This window comes from Sciurus carolinensis, chromosome 1 (genome assembly GCF_902686445.1).
Source record: "Sciurus carolinensis chromosome 1, mSciCar1.2, whole genome shotgun sequence".
Taxonomy (NCBI): Eukaryota; Metazoa; Chordata; class Mammalia; order Rodentia; family Sciuridae; genus Sciurus; species Sciurus carolinensis.
This window is the reverse complement of record NC_062213.1, coordinates 132,894,798-132,910,725: the sequence shown is the minus strand read 5'-3', so window position 1 is coordinate 132,910,725 and position 15,928 is coordinate 132,894,798. Positions and strand designations below refer to the sequence as shown.

Genomic DNA, 15,928 nt, shown 5'->3' with positions numbered 1-15,928 from the left:
CCCAGCCCCAAGTTATATCCTTTATAACAAACCAGTAATGGTAACAAAAGTGTTTTCCTGACCTCTGTGAGTCATTCTGGTGAATTATCTGACTTGAAGAGAGAATTGTGGCAATTGCTTATTGCTAGAGAAGTCAGAAAGAATTGCAGGTAGCTTGGACACCTGAGACTTGTGACTGGCATCTGAAGCATTGACAGACTTGTGGAACTGAGCCCTTCAACTTGTGGAGTCTGATGCTAACTCTGAGTAGTTAGCATAGAATAGGATTGAATTGTAAGAAACCTAGTTCATGTCAGAAAGAATGGTATCAGGGAAAAAAAAAAATCTCATGCTGTTTACCCTAAATGTAAGCCAACATTTTTTCCATTCCAGCTAAGGAGCAAATGGCAACCCGTGATTTTGATCACCTGCAGCTTTTAACCAAGTTGAAAATATGAGGCACTAGTATAACACCAATGTGAAAATGGACATTTTATCCGAAGCACAAGTAGCATAATTCCTTACTCTTTCAAAACTGACCTGTTTCTCTCTTAATGCTCTTGCCTAATGCTTCACTTCCCACACTTGCTTCTAGGAAAAATAGGAACTGGAAGAGCTAAGCAGCATTGGCTCACTGGAATGTTTTAAAAGGCCTTCTCTGGGTTGGGTAGGTAGGCGCGGCTGCATGTCACTGACCCTGTGAGATTATGGGTGTTGATCTTTTCTTTTTTCAGGTTTTATTTGTAAGACTGTAAATGGTACCTTACTGAAAGGTAGACAGATCCAGAGAAGAATGTTCTCAGGGTGTTTTATCACAGTGAAAGAGATGACTCATATTCTCTGGTTTGGGGTCATGTATTTCTTCTACCTGGACCTCTGGGCCTTTTTGAAAAGTTTCTTTAGGCTGGGTGTGGTGGGGCACACCTGTAATTCCAGTGAAGAGGGAGGCCAAGGTAAGATGATCACAAGTTCAGGCCAGCCTGGGCAGCACAGCAAGACCCTGTCTCAAAATAAAAAGGACTGGGGGTGTAGCTTAGTGACAGAGCACTAGTGTAGCACAAGCAAACCCTGGTCCTGGGGGGTCCTTTTGACTTCTTAATAAGACTTAAGTGCTATGAGATATCAATGACCTTGCAACACTTACTGTTTTGTTTCCTTGAAACCAAAGTGGTGTGAATAAAGCTCATTTCCTGGGTTCTTTGCTTCAATCTAAACAATGTCCCAATGCCAAAGACATCTCTTTTTAAATCACTTTACCAACAAAAAAATTAGCTTTCTTTCCAAGAGTTCCCCTTTACATTTGCCACTGTAATGATCTTAAAGTGTTTCCACAATATTTGTTTTACCATTAATATCAACTGGTAGGCCAGTGTGATTGTATTTTAAATCTGAGAATATGGAAGGCTGGACTTAAGCCCATGCAGATGGTGGTGGAGGCAGGCCTGGGATTCACTCCAGTGCACATTTTTACTTCTACCATGGAAAGCCAGTTGATAGTGGGGGGACTGGAGAAGTGAAGACAGAATTCAATCAACACTTGGCCTCTGAGGTTTAGGAACAAAATATATGAAAATAAATAAGTAAAAACTGAGCAGTTCACATTTACCTAAAGCAGCTCCAGAATATTTATAGAGCAACAGACCAACAAGAAGAGCAATCTCTACATATACCCAGAAATAACTTGTCATAGCAATGACTGATTTAGACCAGGAAGTAAAGAAAACTTTTGTAAAGATGCCCCAAGCACAGACTCTGGTGACATCAAATGAAAACAGAGGCAGAGGCTTTAAACACCTGGATTCTTCCCCTCACTGCAGTAGTTCAAACTGTATCAAAGTCCGTGGTTCAGGCAGCATGATGAGGTGGGAGGTGGCCATAGCCTAACTTGCATGGTTGAGTGAGAGCCCACAATGGGCTGTCTTCCTATCCTGTCTTTCTATTCAGTGATCACTGTGGTCACAGAATACATAATCCAGCCTGCCCAACCTTTGAGTATCAAACCCTACCATTCCTGGGAAAGAAGTACCAAGAGCTAATGAAGCAGAAAGCAGGAGAAGCTGAGAGCACCTTCGCTATCACTTGATATGGCCACATATCCTAACAACAAATATGAAAGCAAGGTCTTAGAAAGAGACGTGGTCTTGGTCCTTCCCTATGCCTCAGGGACTGTTACTTCATGTGAACCTCCAACTGCATTGTTACGTTCCCCTCACTCCCCAACAGTTCCAAAGGGAGGTGAAGCAGCTATTTATTGTTATTTCACTTGCTATTTCTTACTACCTTTATCTACTCATGTATTAGGTGAGCATTTTTAACCCCACATATTCAGAGAGCAAGGAAGTAAGCAGGCAATCCTACAAAAATTTGTGTGCTATAATGAAAGTCTCAGGGATTGATTGCCTGATCTATTTATTGCATGATAGAACCCAATAAGTAGGTGTGCTGTCACTGAGGCCAAAGCCAACGAGTAAGGTTTCTCTTTTAACCACTTCCTAACACACACACACACACAGTGTGCACTGACCTGCACTGTGACTGCTGCTCCTACTCCACCCTTCACACACTGTGCATAGCACCTTCCGGTAAGTTGACCTCTTAAGAAAAAAAGATTAAACCAAAGCATCATCTATTCATAATCCTTCTAAAGTTATTAAATTTTGTAAAGGTGTATCCTTCAGTAGATATTTTAAGGAAAAAAAAATCTTGCATGTACACTGACCTGAATACTCATTAGAAGATTTTTTTAATGTCTTAGCTTCATATATGACTATTTATTTCCAATAAAGAAGACCTAAATCTTTTCTGGACAAATCCTCTCATCTCTTCTAACCCAATCCTTCTAATTGAAGGTTAAAAATAAAATTGATGATTAAATATTATTTATTTTAGTAGCCTATGAATCATGCCCACAGCAAATTTGACACACTAAATATTTTCATGTGTTAGCATCTCTTCTAGGACACTGAGATCCTCTGAATATTTGATTTGTATAATTCAGTTTGTTTATTTAAAAGCAATAAAGTTTTCCTATTTTGTATGATTATAGATTTTTGTGGTGAAATAGACACCACAAAATTTACTGTTTTAATCATTTGTAAGTGTACAGTTCAGCAGCATTAAGCACATTTATATTGTCATGCAACCATGATTATAAATTTCTGAAATAGCCTTTTTTGGTTGGCGCTAGTCAAGTCTGACTTGTCTGTGACAGAAATCTTGACTAGGCTGGCAGATATTGTATCGAGAAGTGATGACTTGTACAGGGTAACTCTCTTTAGATGTTGGATTGATGTATTGTTTTGGTTTCTCAACACTTTATATTCCCTAGGGTCCATATAGTAAATGATTGAGACAAGTGACATATTTTGTAGCACTTTCTGGTAACTCGACTCACAATATACTGCAAATTTGGCTTGGAAATCACCAACTAGGTGGACAGCCAAACTCCCTAATGTCAAGTCTGGTTTCTGTTTACAAGATAATACTTGAAAACTAACCTTTAAGGACCAACTTTAGATGAAGACACTATTCTGTTAATAAGCTATTGTTTTCAAGTGTTTACTTAGTAACTGCTCCTGTGCTAAATTAATTTGATTTATAATTCCCTTATTTTTAAAACAGCTCCATTTGGTAGATGCCATCATTATTACTATTTTATAGATGAGGAAGTTGATATTTAGCAAATCTAGGATCAAACAGGTGGTAAATGACAGAAACAGAACTCTGCTTTATGCATTCAGCTGAACTCTCTTCCAAATCTAATGCTCTTCAGAATAAGAAATAAGCCTAACAAAGTAACTAACCTACTAAAGGTATGCTCCTTCATTAAGCTATTCACAAATACAGTCATGTTTAGGTGATATTGTGTTAATTTATTTTAACCACATTTTACTAGTATACTAGGAAGGAAAGTTATGTAAAACATTATCATTTAAACACAGATTAAATTCAGGTTATTCAATTGGTAGGTAAAGGTTTCTCTATGTGAGATTGTATAGCAGGATGCATTCTTGCCCTGGCTATATATCATGTCAATCTTAATTATTTAATAGGCAGGCAGGGTGAAGAAGATCTTATTGGTTCTGTTCCACTATAATGAGCAATGACTAGGAAAACAATGTAAATCTCATTTTTAAATTGTCTCCTGTTTTTCTGTAAAAGATAGGTTGTAGATTTGAAAAAAAGGAGAGAGATATCACAATCTATATAAAACTCCTTTTTATATAGCTTTTGGAGAGGCCATGTAGCAGATGGCTCTTAGTCAGAACTGGTGTGAATTCTGAGTTTGCTTATGAGCTTGAGCAAGTTTCTTAGTTCCTCTGATTCTCATCAGCTTTCTCCCTTTCATAACTGAAATCATAATACCTACCTCACCTAGCTAGTACACAGTAAATGTTAGCCTTCTCCTCTCTATTACCCACCACCCCTTTTCCACTCACAGGTAATTATTGAGAATATGTTGCAGTATTGTCAGCTTGATCATAGCTCATGGAATTGTGGAATTATAATATTTATGGGGCATCTAATATGCAGCAGGCCTTAGGACAAAAAGGATTCTTGACCTCCCAGAGCTTATGGTCTCAGGAGGAGCAAACAGGACAATAAGCTAGCACAGAACAGCACAATGTGTAACATTCTCATATGGGTGGTAACTTGCTAATTCTATCTAAGCCTTATTTCTGTGACCTATAAGACTAGCTTTTGCAAAATAATAATTGTGAAATCATACCTCACTAAAATATTAAGGTCACTTAGAAATGCTGTGGCATTTATCCAGTGGTCTATCACTAATTCAAAATGACTGGTAGTCATTATAAAGGAGCCAGTCATGCTGAATTTGACAGCAGTTCTACATTCAGATATGTGAGATGTCATGTTTGGTGGATAAGTTGGCAAGTATGAATTTTTCTTCTATATGCCTGAAGTATAAAGGCTTAGCCTCTGCTGCTAATCTCTGCACCTGCCATGGATCATGAAAATGCCTGAGGCTCTGTCCCTACCACTTTATTTGCCACCCTTCCAGACCCACTCTCTGTAGGCACCAGTTCTATTTACAGATCTGAAAGCCAGACCTCTTTCATACTTCTGGTTCCTAATTGGGTAATGAAACCTGGTCTGGATCATGCATTCACTCAAGATGACTTACTGAATATTCATGGTGCTGACATGGGCAAGACCAGATCTGGGGGCACCCTAGATGAGCTAATCATTTGTTACTCTGGCCAGGCTAAAGGCTCAATGTCACTTTAGAATTTTATACTTTAAATATTTGTTCACAGTATTTCTTTCTTTATTTACTTATTTATTTATTTATTACCAGAGATGAAACCCAGGGGTGCTTAAACACTGAGCCACATCTCCAGCCCTTTTTATTTTTTTCTTTTGAGACAAGGTCTCACTAAGTTGCTTAGGGCCTCACTAAGTTGCTGAGGCTGACCTTGAACTTGCTATCCTCCTGCCTCAGCCTACCAAGCCACTGGGATTACAGATGTGAACCACTACGCCCAGCTGTTCACAATATTTTAAAGAGAAAAGGTCATACATTGTTTAGAAAGAAGCTGGCAAAAGAGCCCCTCTCAATCCCCCTTCACCAGTTCCAGGATCTCAACCGACCAGAAGGAAAGAGTCAGATTCCTTATTCCCGCTCCTGACCCCGGTCACGTTCTATACTCTCTTTAATCCAGCCCTGGAAAGACACTCTGTGATAGATCCCTAAAATATAGATAAAACACTGCCCCAGCCCTCAAGGAACCTGAGGCAATGGCTTAACAAATACCATAAAACAGTGTGGGAGAAATATTTGTAAATGTGTCCCTGGAATAGAGACAAAGAAGCCATGAATTCAGGCAGTGATGATCAGAGTGGCTCATGGAGGCAATTCTAGAATAGAACAGATAACGAAGTAGAATGTCCCTTTTTTAAGTTCTTGGTTTTAAATTTATGAAATTAATGAAAGAGGAGACTTTAATTGTGCATAACTTAAAGCCTAAAACCTATCAATGGTGCAAGACAGAGTGAATGAGTACAATATTGCCATGACTCCTAGTAGAGCAGACTTGCAAAGTGACATTGCAGTACCTCGCATTTACCCATTACTGGTCATTTGACTAGAGAGTCTTGACTTCAGTCTCATGGTAGCTCAGAGGTACAGTGCTTATCTAGAAGGTGGGAGGCCCTGGGGTTCCATCCCCAACACCTCAAAATGAACAACAACAACAACAACAAATTCTTGACATCTTGCTAGATCTTTAATCTTATGATTTTATGTAACCTCACAGTAAGACAAACTCACACAAATGCAAACCCCTTCTCAGATACCAAACCATACAGTAGTTCTTTGCTCTATCTCAGAGTTAGTTTGGTCAACCTCCTCCATCTCTACCTACCAGAAGGAAGGAGCATCCAAACTCAACGGCTTTCACAGTGAATGCCTTGGGCCCTTTTGTTTATTTATCAGAAAGCTGATTGTCACCTGCTATTCCTTAATCTTCAGTCACTCAGGAGATTTCCTTATTGGGAACTTAGGAAAGGTACTCTTTTAAGAAAGAAGAAAAATTTCAGTATTATGCTTCTTATGGGCAAACCTTCCAGAACACATTTTTAGGTTATCTTAGAATTGACTTTTTAAGTTAAAATGCACATGTCATGTGTCCTGCCTCTGGGGAGAGAATGTGTCTGTGAGGGGGTAGAGGAAGCTAGTTTGGTAACACTCATTAGCATAGCATGCTGGAGAGCCACTGAAGCAGCCGCCTGTCTCAGCAGCTGGGTCTGTCAGAATTGCTGTGACAGTCTTTGTCCTCTTTTATCCTGCCTAATATGGATGATTTATTCTATTCTAAGAAGCGTTGCCATTTAGTATTTTTACATTTCATTCTTCCAGCTTGGTACTCTTGTGTTCTTCTGAAGAGGAAGAAAGAGGATAACTTTTGCTACAGTTTCTAAAATTAGTTTGAATGATTTTGTTTTTTTTCCTGTATAAAGAAACAGAGCTACATTGTGTTGTTCCTTTTATTTGACAGCAATGGCTTCCCCCTGAGATGACAAGTAGTCATTATGAGCACTTTCTTTAAGTTCTACATTTATATCTTCTCAGCAAAACATTCCTTTGGTTTAAATCTAAATAGAAAAGAGGACTGAAACTCATTAATAAACATGATGGAAAATGATCAGCCTACCTCAAAGAAATGCAAAATAAAGCAACAGTAAGATCATTTTTCATGTGTGAAATTGGCAAAGGTTTGTTTGTGTATATTAGTAGGGGGATTAAATGTTAAATCTGTTGAGAATGTTGTGATATATTGTTTACAAGAAAGAAAATCAGGGGCTAGGGTTGTGGCTCAATGGTAGAGAGCTTGACTCTACCATTAGATCCTCAGAACCACAAAAATAAATAATATAAAGATATTGTGTCCATCTACAATGAAAAAAGTTTCAAATAAAAGAAAAGAAAGAAAATCAGTATAACTTTCTTGGGAAAACAAATTCATGTAACATATTGGAGACTTAAAATGTTCATGCTCTGATTCAGTGTTCTGATTTCGAAAATCTGTATTAAAAAAACTGTAAAAGAGTCCACGTGAACAGAGTATAGAGATGTTTACAGCATTGTTAGTAATTTTTAAAAAGGAATCTATGATCCAGTAGGGGAGTCACTGTGTATGACCTATCCATGTACAAACTCTCACGCTTCTATCACAAATGATGTTTAGAGAAACTTGAACATCAGGAAAACCCATGATATGTAATAAGAGGCAAACACAGACCTAAGTGTTGTGCTACTAGATTGTACAATGGCAGAATTATGTAGAACTAGCAGGTCAGCAGACAACAAAAGCAACAACAAAGCTGGATGGAGAAAACTGTCCTAGACACTGAGTCTTTTCCTGCTGTGTCCCCTGTGCATTCTAAGAAGCACACATGTTTTCAGTGGGGTTTTCTATCTTATCTGTTAAGTGAGGAGTGCCTCAGCAATAATACTCATTTCATTCTCCACTAAAAATTGGATGCCTTGTGAATTACTGTTGTGATGAGATTAAATGTGTAACTTGGGATATGATTTCTCTCCCTGGGATCAGTTGACAACTTCTGTGAGAGGTCAAAAGGTAATGTCTTTAACAACACTCACTTTTTAAAGACATTATCTTTTTTTGTCTTTGTTTCACAGAATTACAATATGTGTTAAAAATTCTTGAACCATATAAATGGATAAGTTATCTTGTAGTTCTCTGATACATAAAATATGACAATATATTTATGATTTCTCTTTAGGAATTCCTCAAATTGAAACTAATTGCAGAGTTTCTGGTTGACCAGCATTCATAGGGTAAGATTAACATCCTGAATTGTGAACACATGGTAAAGATAATTACAATTAAGTCGGTAGCTTGGGGCAAGTAAGTACAAAAAGCAATTGCTATTTTTACAGATGTTTTGAGTAAAATCATTGTGATGTTTTTTTAAATCAGTTAAGCAGAAATTGAAATCAGACTGTATTTTAATAAAAATGTCATCTTCCTGTCTTTTATGGGTTTTACAAGCAGGAAAGTGTACGTTTGTGTGTGTGTGTGTGTGTGTGTGTGTGTGTGTGTGTCAGTGTCATCATTTGTTCAATAACCTTCTCCTAGGGTTTCTAAGAGTTTCATAATCTTTAGAATATTCTGTATGATTGTTTCACAGATCCATTACTACTTTACAGTTTGGGGTAGGAAATTGCCAAATAATAGTGACACATCTCTATTCTTCTTTGGCTTCCCTCTATAATTTGACTATAATGTCAGTTTCTTTCCTTGAAACTCCAGAAATATTTGCTTCGCCTTTACCTCACTAACCCTGCTTCTCTGTCCTCTTTTACCCTTCTTCATCTGATGATCCTTCCTCATCTGGACAGGGATTTGGTTTTTACTCATTAAATTATTTTCCTCAAAGAATCCATTACTGTGGAACCATTCACTACTTAAATGTTGGTGGCATCCTATGATGAATTAAAAGTGACGGCAAATACTTAGCAACTCCTCCCATCTGTTTCCCTCCCTTTTGAATCTCCACTGGACCAACAGAATGTGGCAGAAGTGGGGTGGAGTAATTTCTAAAACTGAGCCTTAAGACACTTGCAACTTCTGAATTTGTATGCATGGAACATTCTCTCTCAAAACATCCTCTTTACTGTGAGGAAGCCTAAAGAGTTAATGTGGAGACTGACAAGACCGACCCCAGTCAATAGCACAAGCTGAACCCTCACAACAAGCAGCCAACCCCGGTACCAGTGTGTGATGGAAGTATATTGAACCTTCTAGCCACCCCAACATCCCAATGTATACTAGGTGAAATGAGGCTGCCTTATTATCCTACAGAATTATCAGAGACACGGAGTCATTATTTTAGTCACTAAGTTTTGGTGTGGCTTGTTACACAAATTTAACAACCTAAACCAAAAATTGGTACCTAGAAGTAAAGTGCTACCATGACAAAACATCTGGCACTGGCTTTGGGATCAGGAAACAGTGAAGGCCTGGAGGGCATTAAAGCTATTATTAATGTGCATAAAGGTCAGTGAGGAAATTGCTATTGGAGGATATAAAGTGGCAGTCTTATTTTACATTTACAGAAAAAATAGGTAAAACCATCATCTACAATCACATAGAACACAGAAAATGAACCTAACGAACTTCTTTTCAAGCATGTTATAAAATTTACACATATTATTTCTCACCCCGTAATTGAAACATTTTCAGACATGTTTTTAATCTCTCCTCCTTCAGTCTGTCCTGTCACTCACTGATCTACTTCCTCACATACCTGAGTCTCTGAAGGGTTCTTGTGTAGCTCTGACTATAGTCCACGGAGAGAATGGAGCATTGTAGACATCTAGTGCAATTTCCAGGAAGGTTTAAAAGATACGCATTTTTCCCAGGAAATCTATTGCCAATCTATTTTACCAGCTTTCTCCTCCTGAGAAAAATTTTGCCTCACTGAAACCACTTGAATTGTTCTGTGGGAACGGGGCTTGTGATTAGGTTTATTTTAAAAGTGCCCCTAATAGTTCCAACCTGAAGCCAAGGTTGAGAACTGTTCTCTTAGAAGTGTGATTCTCAGAAGGTGATCCCCAGGCCAGCAGCATCCAATTTAGAATTTGTTAGAAATGCACAGACCTAATGAATCAGAAGCTCTGAGGGGTAGGATCTGTCACTTTGTATGTTTTGTTTTGTTTGCCTGACAGGGTCTTGCTAAGTTGCAAAGGCTGACCTTGGAGTTGCTATCCTCCTGCCTCAGCCTCCTGAGTAGCTGAGGTCATTGGCATGTGCCACCACACCCAGCTCACTTTGTGTTTTAATAAGCTCTCAGCAATTTTTATGGACATTAGCATTAAAGAAACATTCTACCAGTTAAATTTCTTAGTTTCTTTCTAGGTCCCTAAACTACGATCAAGTTTGGAAAGGATGTTTGTTATCTGAAAGTCTCTATACTGACGAGATCTGAAAGAACTGGTAAGGGACATAACAAAACTGATATATCAACTCTCCTTTCTAGTGATTACATAAATACAGGCAAAATGCTAAATGCTGGGCTTCAGATTTCTGAAGTGTAGTTAAGGGGTTATGTAGTATAAAGAAGAGGGACAAATGAATCAGAGGTACAGATACATTGTTTCCTAGGGAGATAAATCAAAAAGGCACATTTAAATTACAGTTAGATATAGGTTAGTCCCAAGAAATACCTTGATGGGAAGTAGTAATAAACATTTTGACAGAATATAAAGTGATTTTTTTAAATCAACTTTCAATGAGAGTAGAGAACACTCGCTTTCTGGGATCAAAGACAGAGATCTTTGAAAAAGCATTCAGTTCTCAGCATACAATGACTCCAAATACCCTCTGATCGTCATTTGTTTATTTTCTCATTGGTTATTTTGGAAATGCTTTCAAAGTAAAATAAGGACTACTGGGAAATAAAGATGCCTAACTTGAGTGTTGTTTTTCCAGTCCTAGAGACTTTGGGATGAGATTGTCAGATGAATTCATGTGTTTTGAAAAGCTTTTATGATTTTTTAATGAGATTTAAAAGCTAAAAGAATGGGATTAGGACCATAAAATCTGGTACTCAACATTATTTCTTTGAACTGATTTAGTACATTTGTATATTAGAAATAGGAATTTTATTTGGATTGAATCTTCATTGTTTGCCAAAATATGGTTTTGGAAATGTTTAGGGCACATGCAAACTGTATTAAAAGGCATAATGCTCTAATTCCAAGTACTTCAATTAGAAAAATTAGCAGCATTTGATAGGTAAGAATGCTTGAAACTTTTTATGTATCCTTAAATCAAAATGCTATGTATTTAAATATTGTCTTAGATAGTTTGGTAAAAATATTTGGTAAAAAAATATTTATGCTAAGAAAATAGATTATATGTTATATACCCGTAAAACTGAGACATTACAGAAAACTAAATTTGCATCCTTGTTTTTCAAGATTATAATAGAACTCTGTTACAGTGTGGATGTTGAGGGAAAGAGCTCAATAACTTTTCCTCCAGCTTTTGAGAAACAGACTGTGGCACACTTCATTGGATTTACTGAGGACTTGTGATATGTTGTGGACAAGGATCAGGGTTGGCATTCCTGAGTTCCAGTTGTAATTATTTCTTGATGGTTTTGTTACTTTGAGCAAGGTATTTTCCATGTTTACTATTGAGATAGCTCAATGCCTTGATGCAAGTACGGAGCAAATTAATGTAAATGACATATTTCTGAAAGTAGAAAACCAGATACTAGATCAATAATAACAAATTCTTATTTGCTCTTATTGACAAGGAACTCATCAAAGGAAATCTGAATTTGATGATTACAGGAAAAATACATAATTTTTTAAAAGGCAAACAGGAAAAGTCCTTCCCAATTAATTTTCAGATGGAATGAATATGGCAAACCTATATTCAGTTGTGGTTCACTGGCAGATTCACAGTAGTTTCTTGTTATGATTATTTAAAATATTACCATTAGTTGGGGGTTGATGTCGCTCTTTCATAGACATACTGCCTATAAAGTAGGAAATGTATTTCTAATATTAAGGAAAACTTGCGTAGGCACATCATGATGGTGAGTAACATTCTGGAAATTATAGATATAGTGCTATGGAAGTGTATGTAAAGTGTGTCACAATCATTGTGTGCATATGTGTGTGCTAGCTATTAAACCCAGGACTCATGCAGGCTGAGCACACACTCCATATCTGAGCTCCACCCCTGTACTCCATAGGTCTTTATCCTGCTATCTGCATCTAAATGCAGTCATGTTGTAAAGTCATACTCCAGTAGTGCCATCTTATGAGTTAGTGCACAGATAGGTTGTTGTATATTCTAACAGAGCTTTCTAACCTACATAACAATTCAACCCTGTATGGTGATTAGTTATAAATCTGGCTTTCTTTGCATGTGTTGCACATGACTTCATAAACCCAAAGTAAAATTTAAATGCGCCCAACTTTTGATATTTGAAACAATAAGGTCACAAGATTATTGCTAAAAAAGTTCTTTTAAATACAAGTGGGGCAAATACCCTTAGCTGGATTTCAAATACTTAATACTTTATTTTTAAAAAAAAAGATTGTATCTTAAGGGAAAACAAAACACTTTCCAGCCACTTTTTTGAGGTTCCATGGACACTAAAAAATATAATTTTCACACAATTTTTAAAAAATATTTCAGAATTTTCTTACAGTTCAGCTGTCACAAATGATTGCAGTAGATGCTGATAATGGATTTTGTTAATCCACCGAATTAAAATATATATATATATATATACATACATATATCTGTATATACATACTAACAGAGCTATATGTAATGACATAATTTCAGATAATTTCAGCCATATTTCTGAGTTATGTATGAAAAAGTCTTCTTGCCTTGTGATTTTTTTCTGATGAAACTGGTAGACTAAATTTTTGGAGCATATATACTTCTTATTTGGATAGAAGTGTGGTTTTAAATCAGGGTGCAGAAGTTACATGGTTTGACAAGCCATCTGACAAATGCAAATAAGACCAACTGTATATGAGACTGAGTGAGAGAAATTAACATAAGTCAACTACTTGGGAATAGCTAAGTGTTATAGATACAGAATTTTAAAATACGTTGCACCTACATTTCTGTAGAAACTTCTCTGTAATTGAAAGGGAGTTCAGGGTATGAATATGGGTGGGGACATATATGTACTGTTTTGCCAGAATGTGCTTCTGTGTGTGAGAGTGAACTGACCTATAACAATCCGTTGACCATATCATGTCTTCCGATGGAGAGGGTCTGGAAAGACAGTATCTGCAATGTTTTGTTCATTCAAATGAGTATATGTCTTTCAAGATACTTATGCTTTCTCATAGAATGAAGACAAACTCGGAGATGGTGTGTCTAAGAAACTTCAAAAGGTGTAGACCCCCTGATTGAAGCATAGCTGATTTATTTGATTCATTTTTTCCACTTTTGTAAGTATAAATATTTACAGTATATTGTTTTGGTCAATGCTGGCTGGTTTTCCTTGTTGAGTAAATCTCTGTTGTCTGCCAAATATCTTTATCATTGTTCAAACTGTTTGTTTTATTCTTCCAGTTTCAGTTGCATAAATGAATTTAATTCTCATGACGCTTAAAGGACAAATACGTAACCATGAACTCAGAGCTGGAAAAGCCCTTATGGATTATCTGGTTCACTCTTTTTATCCATTACAAGAAATTCCTTTACTATATCCCTGAAGGATGGTCGTTTTAGTCATCTAGCCCCAGCTAGAGACAGGGAGCCGAACTGTTCCAAAGATCTGATGTTCAAAGATTGAAGTAAAATATGACTTTCTAAATATTCTGTCTACTCAGTTTGCATCTGAAACAAATCCATTAATTCTTTCATTCATGAGGTAGTTTCACAAAACTGTAAAGATAAGTTCTCATCTTTCCTAGTCATCCTTTATCTCAGCTAAATGTCATCAATTCCCTATGTTCCTCTATAGAGAATGGTTTTAAATGGTAGCTCCCTATGATTTTGTTGCCCTTTTTTTTCTTTAACCCTTAACTGAGTATTGAGTTCCAGGTGTGATCTCACCAGTCACAAAAGATCTGTTATCCCCTTATCTGAGTTCACAAATTAATGTGACCAAAGGCTATAAATCACTGTTTTAGCATAATAGCTATTACATGATTAGCTGAAAGTATGCATGCATGTCAGTTAAACTCATAGGTATTTTAACATGTTCTTTTATCCAGCAATGTTTTCTGCTGTTCTCCCCACCCATCATGCTTATGGTATTTTGGGGTCTAAGTCCACAACTATATATTTATCTCATGTAATCCTCTTGTTTTTGGTTTTTGTCTTGTCTTGACATGCAATTATGGTTAACCACAGTGGGGGCAAGGCAGAATGGGAGGAATTGAGAGTCAGACCCACTAACCTAGAGTATGGGAGGGAGGCACTGGAGGGTTATATAATCAAGCCACAGGTCCTAGGAGGAAGCTGAATACACACACTCTGATATAATGCCCAGGGAGGATATAGGCAGAAAGTGGCACTGTCATTCAGGAACTAAAATCTGGGATCATGAGATATCTAACAAATGGGAGAACTTAAAGATATAGGGCTCAGTGTCAGAGGTCAGGAATATGTTAAGGAGACCTGCAAAAGAGAAGATGCCTATTAACAGCAGGTCTTTGTGATGAGATTCTAGGGTTCAAGGTGGGAACTAGTCTCCAGGAGGACTCGTGAGAATAAGAAAGGCTTTCTTGAGGGTGGTACCAATAACAGGGTATCTAGCATGATACTCAGGCCCAGGAGAGAAATTTCAGACTAAAGAAAGTCTGAAGCAGTCCCTGTTCACAGACTACAGCTGACTCCATTAAACAGCCACAGTGCTACCATGGTCTATTTTTTCTTTTGCTTACCAGACACTTCATAAGCTCCACATGTTTCCTTTTATCTTCTTCTGAACCATCTTATAGGTAGTCTGGATTTTACTAATTAGTAGTTGTTTAAACAATTTATATAAATATGGCTAAATAGAAATTCTCAGGAGAGTTGTCTGAATCCTTTTCAAGGTAAAAATATGAAATGTATCTTGTTTTTCTAAAGGCAAAAATAATAATAGAGTGTGCCTTAATTGCTTATCCCTTAGCACTGTGCCATCACAACATTAAATATGCCACATTAATCAAGCCACAGGTCCTAGGAGGAAGTTGAATCTGTTCTGTCTATAAAGTAGAAAATGAATTGAATCCCAAGGATTGAATATTCTAACAGGGTTTTTTTCTCCCTATTCCTTTTTCAACCATTATTCTTGTTTCCCTACCTTTAAATATGCTGGTTTTGGGGGGGTTTTGTTTGCTTGTTTTTTTTTTGTTTTGTTTTGTTTTTTTGTTTTTTGGGGTTTTGGGTTTTTTTTGGTTTTTTTGTTTTTGTTTTTTGTCAGTGCTAAGTATCCAACCCAGGGCCTCACTCATGCTGGGCAAGTACTCTTCCACTGAGCCATATCACCAGCCCAAATATGCTATTTTTAAATACTCATATTCTTTAAATTGTAAAGCAAGTGCTTGGAGAGGAAAGATGATGCAGTCAGTGACAGTTTGGGGAGAAATAGGTAGACTTCTCTGAGTCAAAAAGAAACCCTTATAAAGCAACCTTGCACAAAAGAGGTTCCTTTACATGATTAGAACAACACTTAGGCCATAAATGATGTTCTAGACATGAGTGCCCCGCAGAAAGCAGCTTATTCAGACCTTTCAGAGGGCGTGAAATGTGTCTGTTAGAAATTAGTAGCACAAGAGCAAGTTCTTCCCATGTCACTTAAAAAAAATTGGCTCCAGGTTTTTAGTAACCCAACCTAGAGGTTAGACCAGGAAAGTAACTAAACAATTGCTTCAAGAACTACCCCAAATTCCTTTACAGATGCACTCTAGCTATCACCAAATGAG

At 37.2% G+C, this 15,928-nt stretch overlaps 1 protein-coding gene across 5 annotated transcripts in view; it reads left to right on the top strand.

Annotated features, from left to right (window-relative positions):
- The window catches only part of Lrrc8b (leucine rich repeat containing 8 VRAC subunit B), a 66,731-nt gene that overhangs the window by 37,685 nt on the left and 13,118 nt on the right, over window positions 1-15,928 (top strand). For 2 of the 5 annotated variants that reach the window (XM_047542563.1, XM_047542582.1), the window contains exons 2-4: window positions 8,248-8,302; window positions 10,386-10,463; window positions 13,358-13,459. The gene's annotated coding sequence lies outside the window, so the exon portion shown is untranslated. Of the gene's footprint in view, window positions 1-8,247; window positions 8,303-10,374; window positions 10,464-13,357; window positions 13,460-15,928 lie in introns of all 5 variants that reach the window. The other 3 variants (XM_047542555.1, XM_047542573.1, XM_047542588.1) reach the window with 2 other exon arrangements.